General features: G+C 35.3%; 1 protein-coding gene across 6 annotated transcripts in view; it reads left to right on the forward strand.

Moving 5' to 3' along the window:
- The first annotated feature begins 7,956 nt into the window (after positions 1 to 7,956).
- LOC120628842 overlaps positions 7,957 to 19,318 on the forward strand; it is a 98,004-nt gene continuing 86,642 nt past the window's right edge. For all 6 annotated transcript variants that reach the window (XM_039897473.1, XM_039897475.1, XM_039897479.1 and 3 more), the window contains exon 1: positions 7,957 to 8,285. The gene's annotated coding sequence lies outside the window, so the exon portion shown is untranslated. The remainder of the gene's footprint in view (positions 8,286 to 19,318) is intronic.

Here is a 19,318-nt window from a genome sequence, read left to right on the forward strand (position 1 = left end):
CGCCCCCGGGTTGTATGCACAATTTATTGCCACGTCAGGCGCGGAGGTCGAATATGTCCAACATTAATTGGGTGTTCACAAAATAACCCGAAAAGGACAAACGAGACTGATGAAATATAATTGCATTTTTAATAAACAAACACAATTAATTATTTATTTAACATAACAAGTTAAGTAATTTAACTCAATTTTATTATTAATTTACGTTAAAAACAGATGGTTAAGTCTGAATTCATAAGCTAATTTCATCGCTTAACTACTAGCAATGGAACAGCTATGTTTGTGACTTAACTTACTTACTTCATGAAATATAGTGTACATAAAAAACTAGAAAGTGCCCTCACGCATAATTATGTAGGGTTTCGTATCTTGAATAGAAATATATATTAAATCTTTAGTTACGTTAAAAGAAATGTACTACTTATCCCTGGCAATAATAATTCTATCTAATTGAAAACTTTTTATAGTGAAAAGTCTCACCCATCGATAAGCTCGCACTGAAAACCAGAGCAGCATTTGCCGTACCCAGTGCTGAGTGGGAGGCCCATATTTGGTAAGATAAAGACTAAATAAAAACTTTTCTGTTTTGTTATTATATATTTGAAACTCTCTGAAAATACATCTAGAGGATTATATAACATAGGCATTGATAAAGACTGGTTTTTAAATCCAAAAACAACGAAGTGAAATTCTTAGAATACGACTTACTTTATGAATGTATCCAAAGTTAGAATTGCAAAAACACAATGTCAATAGAGCAAGAGATTTTTTTTATTCCACTGCAGGTGCAGTGGTGAGCGCTATGATCTTATAAGTGGGAGGTTTCCGGTTCGATCTCGGCGGGATAGTTTGGTAATTAATAGTTTCCGATCTGGTCGAAAACTTTGGTCGTACCACAGTCAAAGACTGCCGTCAAGCGATTTATCGTCCCAGTACTGCATCGTACCGGGTAGAAACCGGTAATGGATATTGGCTTAGTATATGCCATACCCCCACAGGTAAGCCCGACATCTTATACTGCATCTGCGACACCACTTGCCACCAATTGAAAGTGCAGTCTAAGGGAAAAGTTTAAGCAGAGTTACAAAAATGGTTCCTGCGAAGTAAAAAAAAAAAACTGAAGAAACGCGGGTAAAGTTGTGGGCAACAGCTAGTTTAATATAACCATAACAACGGAACAAGCTGCGTGAATCACGTCGACCTCGGAGCAATGGCGGCGACATCCACCGTCTGAGCGGTTTGACACATTTATATTTTTAAACACAGTTTTCCTTACACCTACGACAGATTAAGTTGGATTTTAATTGGTTACTGCCGAGTCCGCGATACACACAGCTACATAAAATATACAGGTTCAAACACAGTGTGACGTCAAAACAAAAAAAATAAAAAGAGGCTTTCAGAATCAGAATCGGAATAAATTTATTTGCTTCAAACTTCAGTTGCATATATGTTATGTACTGACAAACTAAAACATAGATTCAATGTTTCGCTTAAAAAAGGCATGCAAATACATTACAAAAAAAAAACGTGTGTGTTCCTATATACACGCGATAGAAGTTATACTTCTTTGGCGTAACAGGATAAAAATCTTTTCAAAACTTTTATCTTTCGCCTTATGCAGCGTTTGTAGAAAAAACTACTCTAACAATAGAAAAAGGTATTTAATACATTGAAAGATTTATTATAAAGCATTATAAAGTTATCTCATTGTAGACAGGAAAGAAAGAAATAAACTTTATATTTGATATCCCACCTAATGGATTATTGCTGAAGCTAATAAATCCACACATTTTAATTTCATTCTGATGAATGACAATGAAAAAAAGAAATCAGAACGAAAAATGAATGAATGGATGATTGGAAGACGTTCAACGAGATGGAAAGTACACCATTCTCATACGAGATGTGAGTACTTACGTACTTCGAATGTGCAAACGGCGAATGGAGCCTGACCCCTTTGTAAACGAAAACACAAATATATCTCCTCTATTTTACGTTTTTAATTAATTTGAATGAGCTTGACCAATAAGTACTCTAAAATCGAGTCAACTCAATCAGAATTCGCTGAAATATGAAGCTGTGACCGACGGACAAAATCATCACAACATAAGATTTCTGTACGTTTTATTCTTTGGTACAAAACCTTAAAAATACCAATTAAGGCTCATTACAATATTATTTAAAAGACCGAGTTAAAATTCCTACTATAAATTAAGGGTTTTTGCTTAATTTAATTAATTTTACATTTTTAGGTCGATGCAATTGGAGCGCAATTGCAAGTTCACATTCTTTAAATAACTTTCTTTATAGTATAGTAGTCACGTAAGTAAATTTATTACTAACCAGGATAAATGCTTTAAGAAACTTTAATAGCATCTGAAGAATCATTGATTTTACTATTGATTTTATGTTATTTGTGACTACTGTATGTTGACGTGTTTACTGTATGTATGACTGCCTCGTCTTAACTAAACTACAGACCATGAAATCTAGGTTCCTATCACGTGTCGGGCCAAGCCCCGTGCCTCGGAGAGCATGTTAATCTATCGGTCCCGATTATTACTAACTTGCGACAATAGACGTTTAAGCCTCCCGACCAGCATAGGAGCAGCAGCGGCGTGCATCGAGGGTATGCAGATGATATAAAATGAAGAAAATCTCCAGTAAGACTTATAAGAAACTTAAGGAAAGGCATTGTAAGAGTTATAAAAAGCCTATCCTTAAGTATAACTCGTACTGGAGATTTTGTTCATTTTATATCATCTGCATACCCTATGCATACCCTCTATGCCGCCACTGAGGAGCAGTGCCTTTCCTATGAGAGAGAAGGCCTGCCCCGTGCCCAGATAACGTAACGTAAACGTATGATGTATATAAAAAAATATATTATAAAAACTGAGACAATAATATTTGCCATTTTGTAAGTTTGTATTAAAATGTGTCAACAATAACCGTGAATTGAATAATATATGTGTCGTGATTTAATACCTAGAGTTACTAAGTACATAACAAATAATAACAACTTCATTGTGTTATGATTGAAAAGTAGATATAGGTACCTGATTACGACCGTTATGCGGTTGAATGGTGAGTACCTGGAGTGCGGGCCTTCCTTGTAGCAAAGAAAAACAATCTAGCGTTTTAAGCAACTTTGATCTTGTTCTTTTTACCCTTATTCCACGTCAGTGGGGTCGGTAAAACATGTTTTCCTCTTCCACTCACCTCTAACAGCCGTCGTCTTATTATCCACTCCTTTAACACGCATATGCTCTTTCACACAATCCATCCATCGCTTCCTTCTTTGGACGTCCTCTACTCCTTTTCCCTTCATATAAGTATATTTAACATTCTTCTGGTAACATGTTTTTCTTCCCTTCGCATTACTGATCCTACCATAATAATAATAATAATAAATAATAATAAATATACTACGACAATACACACACCGCCATCTAGCCCCAAAGTAAGCTTAGTTTGTGTTATAGGAACTAAGATGACTGATGAATATTTTTATGAGTAATATACATAAATATAGAACATGCATATAGCATACCATTGTTACTCATTTTTTCTGTCACTAGCGCTACTTTTATACTTCCCGGTATATACTCATTTCTAATCTTATCCATTCTTGGCACACCACAAATCTATGTTAACATTTTTTTCATTCTTCCTTTATGCCACCTATCATATTAATCCATATAACACGACAGGTAAACAAGACAACACTAAGCAGGGTATGCAAGGAATTCTTCCAGAACAAACCACTGTCTGTCCATCAATCTGAGCTTGCTTGCTTTGCGGCAGAAGTAAACAACGATACAACTGATAGACCCGGAGGAGCTCTTTCTCAAAAAGTTCGACTACTACTTGATTAGACTAGGCTCTGATCAGTTAATTTATCAAATCCCGCCAATTCGAATTAGACCAACTGGGCGCATCTAGGACATAAACTGATGTTGAATATGTCAGGAGTTTCGTGTGAGTTATGTAAGAGATCTTCTAAAAACAGAAATCGATTCAGACCTAAATGATGAAGTTACCTTATCAGAAAGTCTCATCAAATTTAGACCCCCGATTGGCGCAGTGGGCAGCGTCCCTGCTTTCTGAGTGGGTTCGATTCCAAAAATGTTGTTGTGATGAACAGACACTGGAAAACGAAATGTTTTTCAGTGTCTGGGTGTTGATATATAAATTATACGTATTTATGTATATTTTCATAAAAATATTCATCAGTCATCTTAGTACCCATAGCACAAGCTACGCTTACATTGGGGCTAGATGACGCGATGTGTGAATTGTCGTAGTATATTTAGTTATTATTGTTTAAAAAGAATAAACGTTAAATAAGAACTTTTTTTTATTTTAAGTCGGTTCTTATCATGTGAGATCAGAGATTTAATTTCCAATTACACAGGTATGCGTAATGAAGAGAAAACCTTGGCAAGGATTCTCCTATTATTAAATGGTTAATTAATTTATACATCATCTTCATTCTTGGACACTATACGGTATACACATTGGGTCATGGCCTCACAAGTATCACGAAGACAACAATATGGTTTTAATATTCATTTAGTTGTATAATGGCTATAGAGCTTGCTTAATAGCTCTTATAGGCCAACTTACCTCAAACAACTGTAACTGTAATAATGTATTTTCCTTCTCATTTGATTGTTTGAAGGTTTACCAAATCACGCCTTTATTTTTGTCCGTCTATCTAATCTAAGCTTACCTTTTCGGGCGGTTTTAAGGGATCTTTCAGTAGTAGAGAATGATGCAGGTGACATAAGCCGCACATAAAGGGCCGAAATGGTGTTTAAGAGGTTACTGGTACTTGCAACTTGAGTAAGATTAAAAGTAAAGTTTTTATTTTAAATAATTCTTCTCTCCTCTTCTTCTTCTCAAAAATCCTTTTACACCTTTTAGATTTGTTTTGATATGAGAAATTGAAGGCAAAAACACTTAATTTCTTAAAAATTATATCGAATCTGTAGATGAGCCATGTCCGTCGAAAAAGTTTGGAAAATTTCTTTGCCAAAAAATATTATTCTAATCGACACAAAATTTCTATTGAGTGAAAGTTATTGCAACTACTAATGGTTTAATCTAAGTCCCTTTCGCGATAACATCTGATGTTTCATGATCTTCATCGTCAGCGAGTGGCCGCGCCGACGCCAAATTTAATAATTCAATAAATATCTTTCGAATCTCCATTGTTCAAGGCGTGGGCCTCAGACAATATTGATGGCTCGAGATACACCTATCTCGCAAAATGTATTCTTTTTTTCTGACCGATTTAAAAGACATTAAGCTTTCTTGTGGTCATATGTATCAACTAAAAGTATATGATGACAAAAATAGCATTCAAGAAAGTCAGTGTTTAGAAGATAGTATGTCTTAAGACTAGATTTCGACGGCAATTTATCCACTTCGGTTTTCTGTTTACCCGTGGAAGTTACTTTCCAATGATCAAATTTAGCATGTTCCATCTATAATCAACCCATTACCGACCCATTACAGGGCACCGGTCTCCTCCCACAATGAGAAGGGGGGGTTCATCTTTGTGCCAAATTTCCCCAAAAATGCTTCAGCAGTTTAGCGTAGAAACGCTCGAAGGGTTTCACAGCTCAATATTTTAGCACTTTTATACGATTACCCGAAATTATAAGCGAGCTTCTGCCAACGTGACTTTTAAATGCCCGAACAGATTTGAATTGATGTGGGATCACTAAATAGGTGCCCACACGTAGCAGGTTAAACTTTTTTAATATTATAATATATACTTACAATATATATTAAATTAAATATGGCGTCGATATGACACCATTTTGAGAAATTAAATTAGGAATCGCTTGTACTTAAACAAATGTATATGGCATTGGTTTGAATACAAGCAGTGTACGTGCACTATTTAACAAAAGCCTTCTCCTCAAACATGCCTCTTCTCTTTTTCCATCCTACTAAGTATAAATATATGCTACTACTACTAGAGTTGGTACTAAAATATGAGTGGAGATCTAGCGGTTCTTCAAACCTGATATCTTTCAGATTTGGGTGCTCCCGTAAACATTTGAGGTTTTAAACTATAAAAATTAAAAAGTACGAATAAATCACTTAATAATTGATTCATTCATCTTTGAGACAAGTTGTCCTTCAACTCGATTGTCAAGTCAGAACAATAAAGCACCCTGAGCTCTTAACGGTAACGGTTTAAATAAAAATCGTCTCAGATAAATAATACACTTAAGCTAATTGGCTATGTATGCGGTTCGGATTAGGGTCGTACAAATAAGACTACAAAAGATTCGACTAGAAATTAATCGGATATTCCGGTCTTCGAAGTCACCATAAACCAGTTACCTGATTCACGCAGTTGAGGTATAGATAAATATATAATAGGAATTTTATCTGTAGGGTCTCCTTATCGATAGCAGAAACTAAGCGTATGAATCACCTAAGAATTCAGAATATGACAACTGACCGACCCTGACATTGATATCTTTCACGATACTCTTAACAGTTTTAGAAAGAAAATTATATCTAATTATCAATTAATCAATCTGTCATAGTAGTTTAACTAATATTTACACTATCTTTTCCAATATATTTAGTTTTTAGACCGGCCGAAGTTATAATGCTTTAAGTACCTACGGTCAATACATTATTCTAACTTCGATTAGGCACCTGGGGGTACAATCCTTATTTTTGTTTTTTTTTTCGGAGATTATAAAGATAATGCTGTAAACACATATTATAATTGATTGTAGTAAAGACACTAGACAGAATTTGGATTTCTAGCACTGTTTAATTTTTTTATGAATGTTGTTACAACGCTTGCGAGTCTTATTAATTAATAAATAAATATGAAACATCTCGGAAACATTTCATAGCATTAATATTTTATATGATCCGACAAAAACGATATAGGATATGTGGTATAGGATATAGATAGGTGCTTATTCATTACCAGTAGATAAAAAGTGAGCGAACCACGCCCCATTGGAGCAGCCTGGTGGGACTAAGCCCTTAATCCCTGTGCCACCAGAGAGAGGAGACTTTTGTTCAGAAGTGGAGCAATAATCGGCTGAAAAGAAATATAATCATGAAGGACAAAAGTAACCAAAACAAAATTCATCTATATATATACATGGAAGGCATATATATAAAAGGCAAAGGTGACTGACTGACTGACTGACTGACTGATATATCAACGCACAGCTCCAACCAGTATACGGATCGGGCTGAAATTTTGCACACAGATAGTTATTACATCGTAGGCATCCGCTAAGAAAGGATTTTTGAAAATTCCAACCCTAATAGGGTTAAATGGGAATGAAAGTTGAGATAAAATCCTTCATGTATTAATTTATTTTTAAGTTACATGCATGAAACTTTGATTTTAGGTATTCGATTAAAAATACGAAATAGATGTTTCACAAATTTTAGAAATTTCAACTACTAAGGCATCAAATAGGGGATGAAAATGTATATGTAAGTTTCTATTTTTTTTAAGTAATTTCATAGTTTTCTATTAGCAGCAAGGCTTTTTTTTGAACCTTTATAGTTAAAATTTACCAAATCAAAAATTGAACTTAACGTGTGCGAAGCTGCGGGCAAAAGCTAGTCCATCTATAAAAATGATAAAACAATAATGACAAAAACTAATTATATTTTACAGTTCGCAATGTAGGTATATAAAATGTAACCTTGGCCTTTCTGCAGAATGATATTTCAATTTCGACTTCATATTATGAAGTACATAATCTGTGTACATCACTAAAGTGTATCGGTGCCCGTGTGGTAAAGCGTCGCGCTGTTTTCTCGGAACGATAACTTTTATCTCGGGGCACGAAAGCCTGCGGGAAAGGGAAGAGGTAGGAGGTGCGCAGGCGCATCCCGCCAAAGCCTCGCGCCTTCGAGTCGCAGGCATTCAGTGATCGCTCCGACGCCGTATACGCCGCACGCTTTACCGACTGCTCTTAATTGAAATAAAAAACAACCACCCGACCTGACCCCGAGTGACCCCAAAAAGTGCACGAGAGCGGCCGACACGAACGAAACGAATCCGCGAACATTCCGCGCATAACTTAAATTAATAAAACTATTAATCATAAACTAACCGCTTTGCAATAACAAACTCGTATGTGAGCTTAATTAACTGTTTTAGCAAATTAACATATAAGGTGATAATCCACGGACTGTGGAGTGACACTGGAGGAGTCGAGTCCAGATTCAAGTTAAATGTTACCGTCGTGTTAGGTCAGAGGACTGCCGTTCAGGTGAGTCATGTGTTTAATGTTATTTAAATAATTCGCGGGTCTCTGCGAGGTATGGAATTCGGCTGTTGTATTCATCGTGTTCCGTTGTTATTACGATTTCTTTGTTACATTTTATTCGAGTTTTAACTGCGGCAATTTGTCGATCTTTTAAACGGTTCATTTTTTTTTCTTTTTTTTCAAGTTCTCATAAAGTATTCTTGCAATAAATTTCCGTGCATAGTTATTTGTGGTCTCAAGTTCTAGCTGGTCAATATTTTTATACGATCTGAATTTTTTTTAAATCTTTGTAGACTACCTACCCACATATTTAATAGGAGTTTAAAGATCTCATAATTTTTTCTATGTCACATAGGGTATGTACATTTAATGTTTCTAAACTCAATATGAAATTAATTTTGTTAGACATTTATGTAAAAAACAAAAGAAGAGTTTCTTTTGTTTTTCTTATCCTTTTTTGTTATCCTTCTTTTATTCTTCTTTTAGTATGTTCCGACATTTAAGAAAACTTATTTGAGGACTACCTATCTTCTTTGTCGATGTGTCTTGGAATTTATTATTATTGCCTGCCGTTGAATGTTATGGGAAAAATGTAAATTGATTCGCACAAATACAAATGCCAGATTGTAAGCTGCCAGCACATTGTTAATATAGGTGTTTGTGTTATGATTAACTTTTAAGTTCGACAACGACTGTGGTACTATAAAAATTCCTAGAAGTAAATTTTTCAAAAGGGACATGTAAAATTTATCAAAACAGTATTGGTTTTGCTAACAATTTAATTTTTAATAAGTGAAGGTAGGTAGCTAGATACCTTATGTATAGGAACTTAATTATTTGCATCAACTTCGACATGGATATTATCAGTTTTCCAACGTGTTTGAGATGCATTTTAGGCCATATGCCAGTGCAGTATTTCATTCCATCCGTAGAATCCATAGTACTCTGTCTATCCCCTACTTTGGATTTGACTGGGCATACATCGTCTGTAGATGAAAGTGGTTTGCCTTGATCCGACATGAGTTTTAAAACCGTGAATTTGTTACGTCTATGTGTTTTTGAGGGATGTGCGTATAATTTAACAATTCAAATTTTCTAATGAATTCTAGCACATGCCCTATATTACATATTGTGACGGTAATTCTGCTACTTCCATTAATCACCACATCATCGTATCAGGTCCATGTTTCAGAGAATTAACGTGGTATTTTCACTGCATGAGAAATGTTAAGAATGTATTGATACCAACTCAAGCAAAACAGCCTATCAAAGACAATTTGCGTAATTATAATTATAAACTGTTAAACTCAACCTTACTAAATTACATAAGTAAGGTTGCCTGGAAGAGATCGCTACTAAGCGATCCTACTTTTTAAGTTTATTTTTGTTGTGTCCATTGTTTTTTTTTTACTATTTGTGGTTTACAAATGAAGTGTATAAATAAATAAATAAATAAAATAAAAATAATTAATCAAGTCGTTGATTTTTACTTACGTGATGATTAGTCTTTTATGAGACAGTACCAGTGATAATATTTGATTTATAAAAACATTACGGTACATTCCAAGGTAGCCCCTTACAGGTGTTGTGCTTCTCATGGTGACGTCTCCAAGAAATTAGCTTATATTTTGTAAACAAACTGCACGCTAAGCATCCAAGCAATTTAAAATATTATGTGCTCGTTAAGAAGTGGGTATCGTTTGTTAGTTTTATCTTTTTGTCCTAGATAGATTTTTTTTCTGATTTTACTTCTGTATTTGATAGGTCTGATCGACTCGGGCTGTATCTGATAAATTTCAGTTAAAACTATGGCAATGGTTTATTCAAAAACGATAAGTCTCACAGACAGTAAATCATGTACCTCTACATCGTCTGAAGTATTATTTCTATAGACTGAAGTAAAAAAGACTATCTGAAGTATTATAAATATATAGACTCCACAAGTATAAACCTATACTTATGGAGTCTATATCATAGGAAGAATAGTATAAATACCGAACTCAGAAGGGTGGGTTGGGTAAGGTTGATTATATCCCATAAGGATAAACTGTATGTGGTGTGTCATGACAGGGTTGCGCAGTGTATTGTGTGCAGATTCGAAGCCCGTATTGGAATCCAACGCTTACAACAACATTGCATTGTTCAATCATCATAATTTATATTTCGTCATCAACCTTCATTTTCTCTCAAATTTCATAATTTTGAAAAATTGCTGCTATAAGCTAAGGAGCGAGTGAAAATCCAAATTATTCCCAATTCAAACCAAAGGTATTAATACCTACGAAATGTAGCTAGCCATTAAGTTATGGTTACCATAAAATAACGCCCAAACCATTACTATACAGTGTGTAATTGAACCTGCCACCGAGATGAAATGAACTCAGTTGGAAACTTTAGGTTTCAGAATGCAAAATATGAATTTAGCAGGTTATTTGGTGGCGAATATACACAGCTCAATGGTGTCAACTGAGATAGAGAATCGGCCTGCTGAGTTATATGTCCCACGCAATTTTTTTAAACTATGTCAATCATTCTGGATTCACTGGACGGATTTCATTACTGATTTGATCATATTATGGCTTACATATTTCAAGTTTAGCACTTTGTTAAATTTTGTCCATGCGTTAGATGTTTACGTCTTATGTAAAGTTTTTCCTCTTAGAAGCTGCAATATGTTAAACCTGTTCCTAGTCGCTATCGTTATTACAAAAAGATTTTATAGTTCAGCAGTTCCTTGATCCAGTAAGTTCGTATAGTTATTGTTATTACACAAGTAATCATTATCCAAAATATGAAGGCCAACTGTCAACAAAAATTCTGCGTCTGGCGGCAACAGAAGATCTTATTTACTTTTTTATAATTGATTCCTTTTGCTCTTTGGTCAAAGAAGATTCTATTTATTTATTTGAATAATTAACTCATGGAAATGTAGTTAACAAAGGAAAAATTAATGCCACTCTCTTTGCGCATGATACACAAAATATAATTGTGTGTGAGAATAGCTTGTACCTATTGTATGGAAAGCAAATTAATGTAACGGTACCTACTCATGAATTTTTCTACGGTTTTGGCGGTCTATGTGGCTCGGCAGTGATATATACAATTTTATGAAGAGCCAGTCAAAGTAGTTCAGCATTCTTAATGATCGCTCTAGTTAAAATATCGCTTTTGGTGACGTTTCGTAAAATCTATAAAGAACATGGGCACCTGAGGATTTTTGGAGGCGTCTATAACTGTGACTTATGCAAAACTTACGTTAATGAGTAAATATTTTTTTTTCCGAAATTAGTTTAACAAGAAGTGGCTGAGGTTTAATTTGTTTTTAATTCATATTCGTTGCTCCAAATTAATATTAGTATCACGCCATTTATCTCGTACATTATAACGTACACTGCCAGTTATCTCCAGATATATCTATCTTTTAGGCAGATTTGTGTGGCCCTTTTTTTAATTTTTTTACAAACTTTGTGATTGATTTTTTTCTAGAATATCAAGTTCAAGTTATTATTAGGTTCAGAGCAATTATTAAATGTATCGTACGCCAAACGGTTAAGCAGAGCGCCTCATTTAACATATCTTATCTTTTCTTTTGAATCGATAGTGATGTTTTTGAACGCGGTCGACCCCATGAACTTTTTGATCTCGTGTCGGCTCGCTATCACCATCACTTATATTATCTGATCATCTGAGATTTCATGATCAAGTCGTATTATATTATATCCTTTGCAATTAGATAACATATCTTTATTTTTGATTAGGGATCTAGATTTTGTTTCATCATCGGGGTATAAAATGTACCTATATCGATTGCTTTCCCTATAAAAGTAGTAGCCACTCTTTTCTCTTCTGTAACTTGAAAAATAAGATGGAACATTTTAAATTATCAATTTTAACGTAAAGTTACAACACAAATATGATTTAAAAAGATATATTCTTTGGTTTTATGTTATTTTAACGAAATAAGAGCGATGTTAAACGTTCGGTCCGTGTTTGTTTATAATTGTACTGTTTGGAACAATTTGAATACTATTTTTTGCATTACGTACATATACTTACCGCCTGGACCGGTCCGGGATATGGTTTGCAAGTGCAATAGATCACGAAAGGTCAGGTACATACTGTTTAACAAAACTTTTGTGTTACAAAGGTGACCCCAGTTTGTTCTTGGGCTATAGGGAACCCTGGTTCTTACCGGTTTTAGGGATACGTACTCGAAGCGTGCCAAGAGGATGAGCCCTTCTAGTAAGCCTACGCTCTCTGGCTGCTTGTCAGCGGGCTATATCTCATGAATAGGTAGGAAACTGATATTTTCATAGAATGTGTATTTATTTAGTGTACAATATTATTATTTGTTCGATCTTAATAATGTTAATGCTATAGTTCATATTGCACCCTGGTATGAAACCTCTTCGTATGCAAAGCCAAGTCACTCTTAACCGGATTTTAAAATTGTAATTGCTTGTTTGGTCGTACTGAGAACATAGCTTTAAGTAAGTCTTGAAAGGATGAAATTGAAACAAGCGGAAAATAAGTATGTAATGGGTAGCACATATGAAAAGTGGCGTCACGCTCCGTGGCACCATTGTAGTGGCAGCACTAGGTGTACATGTAGGGCTAGGGGAGGCGCGCGGCTTTGTTCGCGCGGCCGTGAGGCGTCGGGTGACACAAGTGTTCCTGTCTTACTCTGACGCAATGTTTAGTAAACATTTAACCTACTTATAGAATAGACTGGCGGCTTCCCGCAACTTCGTCCACTACAACATCCGATTCATCCAGAATATGAACTATTATTACGTTTGTTTGACTCCTAAGGGTCGTATCGTGGTGTTAAAGAAAGAAAGAAAAAAAATCGTATTTATTGTCACACATTTGTGTAAAATGTTACATTTGTGAAATAAAATAATTGTTAAAGTATAAAAATTAAAAAAAAAAAAGTGTGACAAAGGAGCTGGCTCAGTATAGCAGTATAGCTGTGGCTAATCCTCGCGACTAAACAATAACAAAATAATCAAAAAAAAAAAAAAACCCCGTTACCTGATATAACCTATTTTGTACCAATTGTACCCAACCCATAACCTAAAATGGACAATCACAATAGATTTCTTAAACGATCTAACAAATAAATTCAGAATTTTTATCAATCCTGCAATCCTAGCCCTTCCTTAAGAATTGAGCATCAAATATAAAAAAGTTTTTGTAAGTCAGTCAGTCTGGTAGTTCTAGAAATTAGCGCGTTCAAACAGAAAAAAAAATCTTAAATTATTACTATACAAAAGTCAAAAGTTAGTTAAAAGTTTAACAAATAATTATGCTTATGGGGCCTTCAATTTGAAAGCGTGGACACCAGACCCCGAATATTTCAATTAAAATGGCGTTAAATATTGACACATTTTCGCAAGGACTTCATTCTAGGTCGTACACAACGAATTAATCGAAAACTCACCGATACCTACGGTCTTCACATTTAACAAGTCAATTGAATTTCAGGTTTTATCGAGTAACTGTAGCTTCAAGGCTATTCCATAAATTGAGAACTGTAACTGAAGCACATATCAACTAAATTACCATTTTATGTTTTTCGAGTGTATGTAAGGGTATACATTTCTTTGTCACGCGCTAGAGCCTAAACGGGTTTTCGTATTTTTTTGTGAGTGTATTTTAAAATTTAAAAAAAAACAGAAATCCGACTGCGCCAATATCTGCCATCTCTATTAAATTCATTGAACAACTAAAAAGATTTTAATTTGATTGTTTTAGTTTTGTTTTGAATAATCTTAGTTGACAGCAGTAGCGTGCACTTCATACATGCACAAAAGCACTGCATACCCTGAAATTGAAATGTAGCCTGTATAAGAGAAGGTTTTTTTCCCATTTCATGCAATTTTCCTGGTGTATGCATACCCTGGTAAGAAACCCAGGGCACGCCACTGGTTGACAGTGTTTGTTTAATTCTACAAATGTGTTTTGAGCAATGTTAGTAATTCCGTTACAAATATCTAAACTAAAGCGGAGCATTGTGAAAAGGATAGCCGTACTTTTAGACCTTTCCAGGATATTTACGAATGTTACCGTGATAAAAGTATCCTTCCCTAAATTAATCTAATACTTTAGCACACGATCTATATCTACGTGCCAAATTGTGTTCAATGGTGTCCAATCGTTTACCAAAAAGGTTCCCAAAGTTTCACGTATTAGTATGATTTTTTATAAATAAACCACAGAATTAAGATATGTTCTTAATTCTGTGGTTACACGACTAATATTGAATCGCATCAAAAACCACTCCCCTTAAGAATGGTTTCTCGAACTAATGGATAGTCGCTTCATAACATTTAGCATATGACACTAATTGTTTTACCTCTAATGTACAAACCGTTCACCATAAAATGAGAAAACGGGAAAAAGTTTGTGAGCTAGCAACATTTTTGTACACAAAGCACTGCATACAATAATGGCTGAATGAGGATTCTATATGTTCTAAATTTAATGATCTGATTGCATTAAAAACAGGTTACATTAGTACGTTAAGGATGTTGATGGATTAAAATAAATATGCAGTAGTTTCAGTAGAACCGTAAAACTATAACTATGACCATTGGAATAAATATTTATACAACTTTGGAAAAGCGAAGCTACAAACTTGAATATTTATAATGCTTATCAATCCAAAATCGTCTCCCCTTTTTGGTCGATGTACTAGTTCAGGATCTCTGAAATAAATCACAAGACACACCAGCGTTGATACATAAATTTAAAACAAAAGGATATAAGAATTTCAGACTTGATTATTTGATATTAATTTCATTTGGTACATATCAACCCTATACCTAAGAAAAAAGGTCTAGATAGACAGACAGGCGGAAAACGAAGTATTTTGTAAGAATTCCTTTTTACTTTTTTTCAGAAATCTAAAAAACATAAACTCAAACAAACTCTAGGTATTTCTTGTTTTACTAGAAATTTAAAAAAAAGTCACGTAGTTTTAAACATTTCGCCACCCGGGTGCTGACTTGTTGCCTCCAGATAGTAAATAGGTCTATGTTTAATAAGAACATAGATAAAGCATGAACTAGAATATTTTTATGTAATATTTTGAATTAATGTAGTAAACAAATTTTCATTAGGCAACCTCCGGTTGCGCGACTAGTGGGTCTGCGATAGACACGTGCGCGACGCATTATCGGCAGTTAGTCTAATTACTGTTGCATTATTTGTTCACATGCTTGCTCATCTCTTGTCAAAGACGGCCATTCTTCTGTTAGTATGTGCTGAGATGCATAAGTAATAATTAGACGAATAGATCAAGGTTGGTCGTTTCATTTACATTTACATATAGAAGAGACAAAGTAGGTAAATCTAAAAACTAACAAATAAACGAACAGAGTATTTTTCGCATTTTTTTATTAGTAGGGATATCATGCTTTATGCATAATGATAGGGACTGGCGTCTTGAACGATTTTCCTAAGGCACGGCATTCTAGGTTTGAATTGAAAACGGCCGACTGGCCTGACTGTGGGTACGATTCCCACAACTGGAAAATGTTTGTGTGATAAACATGTTATTCATAAAAATATTCATCAGTCACCTTAGTCCTCATAACACAAACTACGCTTACTTTGGGGCTAGATGGCGATGTCGTAGTATGGAATTTGCCCTTTTTCTCATTTCCTTTCGGGCTTGTTTCGGCACTTCTACTACACTACTCTATGTTCTTTGTGCAATTGTACTAATTATCACACAATAGATAATTTGCTCAAAGCGTCCCTCGGGAACGTCACTCGTAGCATAAGCCTGTACTCAGCGTCTGTCAAGCATGTCTCCCCAACAAACAATCACTACTGCGTATTTCATAAGTTTATCTACAACTCGTATCGCGCGTAAATATTATGAAGATAGTGTTTATGTGAGATGATAACGATGAGTGTTTCATTATTTGGCGGCCGATTGGCGCAGTGGGCAGCGCCCCTGCTTTCTGAGTCCGAGGCCGTGGGTTCGATACCCACAACTGGAGAATTTTTGTGTGATGGACTTGAATGTTTTTCAGTGACCGGGTGTTTATCTGTATTTTATAAGTATTTACGTATATTATTCGTAAAAAACATTTATCAGTCATCTTAACTACGCATACTTTAGAGCTCCATGGTGATGTGTGTATTGATGATAAGTATTATTTAATTTTTGTGAAGTCCACCAATCTGCACTGGGCCAGCGTGGTGGACTACGTCCTTAACCCTTCTCATTGTGGCCGGTAATGGGTTGATATGATGATGATGAATACCATAATATTCATCAAAATTTATAGTGTAAAAATACAACATAGAGATATAATTATTAGAATTCAAACATTACAAAACTCTATATAAATATACCAGAGTTTAATACATAATACAAATTAAAATAATTATAATATTTGAGACACATTGATATCTAAAAATGAAAGTAGACACAATCATCGTCATCATCATCACAACCCATTACCGGCCCACTACAGAGCACGGGGTCTCCTCCCACAGTGAGAAGGGGTTAAGGCCGTAGTCCACCACGCTGGCCCAGTGCGGTTTGGCAGTCCATAACATTAAATATTAATTATGATAGTGTTTAACGAAAGAGCTACTTTCTTCATCTTATAAAACTACGAGTCAGGGGCACACTGAAGTCGGTTGAATGTGTTATATTATTTGTTAAATCCAATCACAAAGTTTAATTATGTAGAATGAGTAACTGCAATAAAATGTTCAATGTTTAATTAATCTTTAATTAGAAACACGGACGCGAAACAGCGCACGTGGCATGCATTATGTACAATGGCTTCTCCTTTAAAGTGCTCTCTTGGGCAAAACTGTCACGGAAGGATGTTGCTAACGACTGCTGATCTGAATACATGCATCGTTAACATGCGGGATCTACCTTCAGCGTGATATCATGATTCGCTTTTGAGTCTGGGGGGCCGAGTTTGAATCTCTTGCCTGAGAGTTCTCCATAATATAAAATTCCCAAAGTAAGCGTAGCTTGTGTTATGGGTACTAAGATAGCTGTTGAATAATTTTATGAATATAATACACATCAATTCTTATAATATACAAATAAACACCCAGACACTGAAAAACAATTATGTTCATCACAACAACATTTTCCAGTTGTGGGAATCGAACCCACGGCCCAGGACTCAGAAAGCAGGGTCGCTGCCCTCTGCGCCAGTCGGCTAATAATGTCCTTAAAGGTGCGAGAAGTCCACCAATCCGCACTGGCCTTAACACCTTCTCACTATGGGAGGAGACCCGATCATATATATAATATTATTATTTTTAAATGTTTATATTCTTATGCTAATTTTCTTTCTTGGTTCGATAAGTTTTTCTTATTTAAAGCACATTGTCTTATGCACTATTTAAGTGACTAGGCAGCTTAAAAAATATACCTCCAAAATATATAGCGCATCATTAGATGCAAATCAAGAAAGACGGAGAGATAACGGATGAAATTTAAAATGGAAATAGATATTGACCTTGTCAGAATGTTGAATTAAACAATAGTTCTGTGGACGGCAGAGGCGTTGCTGTGGGTGTCAGTGTGTTTTCGTCCTCCGTCGCTTCCCGCGGAACTGATCAGATCATTTTGACAATCTGCAATACGAATTATAATCATCAGGAAAAATACTTAGTTTGCGTGTGAGCACAGGGGCAGGGGCAATTTTGAAATATATTATTTCTGCAAATTACCTCGTAAGCTGTGACTAGTTACCACACTTCCGACGATGAGCAGCAAAGCGATTTAATGTTCCGGTTCAAGGTCATGTAGATCGATTCATCGCATAACATCAGGAAAGATTGCAGCCGAGAGCTAACTTGTATTGGAAGAAATAAAAAAATCATCATTATTCTAGAAACATAATTTTTGGTCAACATACGAAAAGCTTTCCATTGTTCAGTACCGTATTTTTCATTCGAAGTAAACGACTATGTGGCAAATTTTCTGATTGATCCAATTCTTTCAATTCTATGAGAAATACCTCCTTATTTTAAACTTATATAGGCATACATTTTCATGGCATCATACCAAAATAAGCAGCGATTCCATTTAATAAATTAAATTAAGAATTAATCGCAGAATCAAGCAAAATTTTGATACCGCGCAACATATTGTAGTTCTTTGTAGCCTGTGTTAATTTGAATTCGACTCACTTTATTAGCTACATTTTTAGATTTTTTTCAACAATCAATAACTGCTGTTATTCAAGGCTCATGAGGCTTAACACCTACGCTTTAGACTGATGGAAATAGAGCAGGATGTTGCAGGATGAGTTCCTTGCATGCCCTGCTTAGTGTTGCCTTGTTCATAGGCGATAGTTTTCTACTTATTATTTATTTACAAACTACAGATACAAAAGGTGGCCTCATCGCTAAGTATAGCCATAGGTAATATCAAGTGGGCCATCTGCTTGGTGCTCCAACTATCACTATAAAAAAAACAGTGCGTCAATCACATTTTAGTTTCTTTTTATTTTTTCTTGACTTCATTCGTTTGTGTTTGTGTTTTCTATGTATTTGCGAACGTAATGAAAGGGACAGTAACTTTGCCTGCTAATAAATAATGTAGCGTGCGGTCAATTTCACACTAGCCTTGCGGTAAATTCGCCGCAAACCTACAGCGGTAATATGACTCCGCGGCTCTGTACAGGCCATGTGCCGAGTTTGTCACAAGTTTTCACTTTTATATCTAATGAAGTGCCCTCTAGGTGTATTATCGGATGGGATGCAAGGATCCCTACATGGATATGTTCTAAATACTGGTAGAGCAGTTACGCGCGAGCTAACCATCGCTTCGGTGTGGCCAGGTCAACCAAACTACAGTATAAATGCGAAAGCGTTTTTGTTTGTTTGTTTGTCCTTATTTTACGCCCTAACTAAGCAACACCTTGACACGATTTTTGGGTGTGCATTTAAATGGAAGAACGGAGAGTAACATAAGATGATTTTTATCCCAGGGAAACAAACGGTTCCCACGGGATTTGTTAAAAACACGGATGAAGAACGCG

This window comes from Pararge aegeria, chromosome 13 (genome assembly GCF_905163445.1).
Source record: "Pararge aegeria chromosome 13, ilParAegt1.1, whole genome shotgun sequence".
Taxonomy (NCBI): domain Eukaryota; kingdom Metazoa; phylum Arthropoda; class Insecta; order Lepidoptera; family Nymphalidae; genus Pararge; species Pararge aegeria.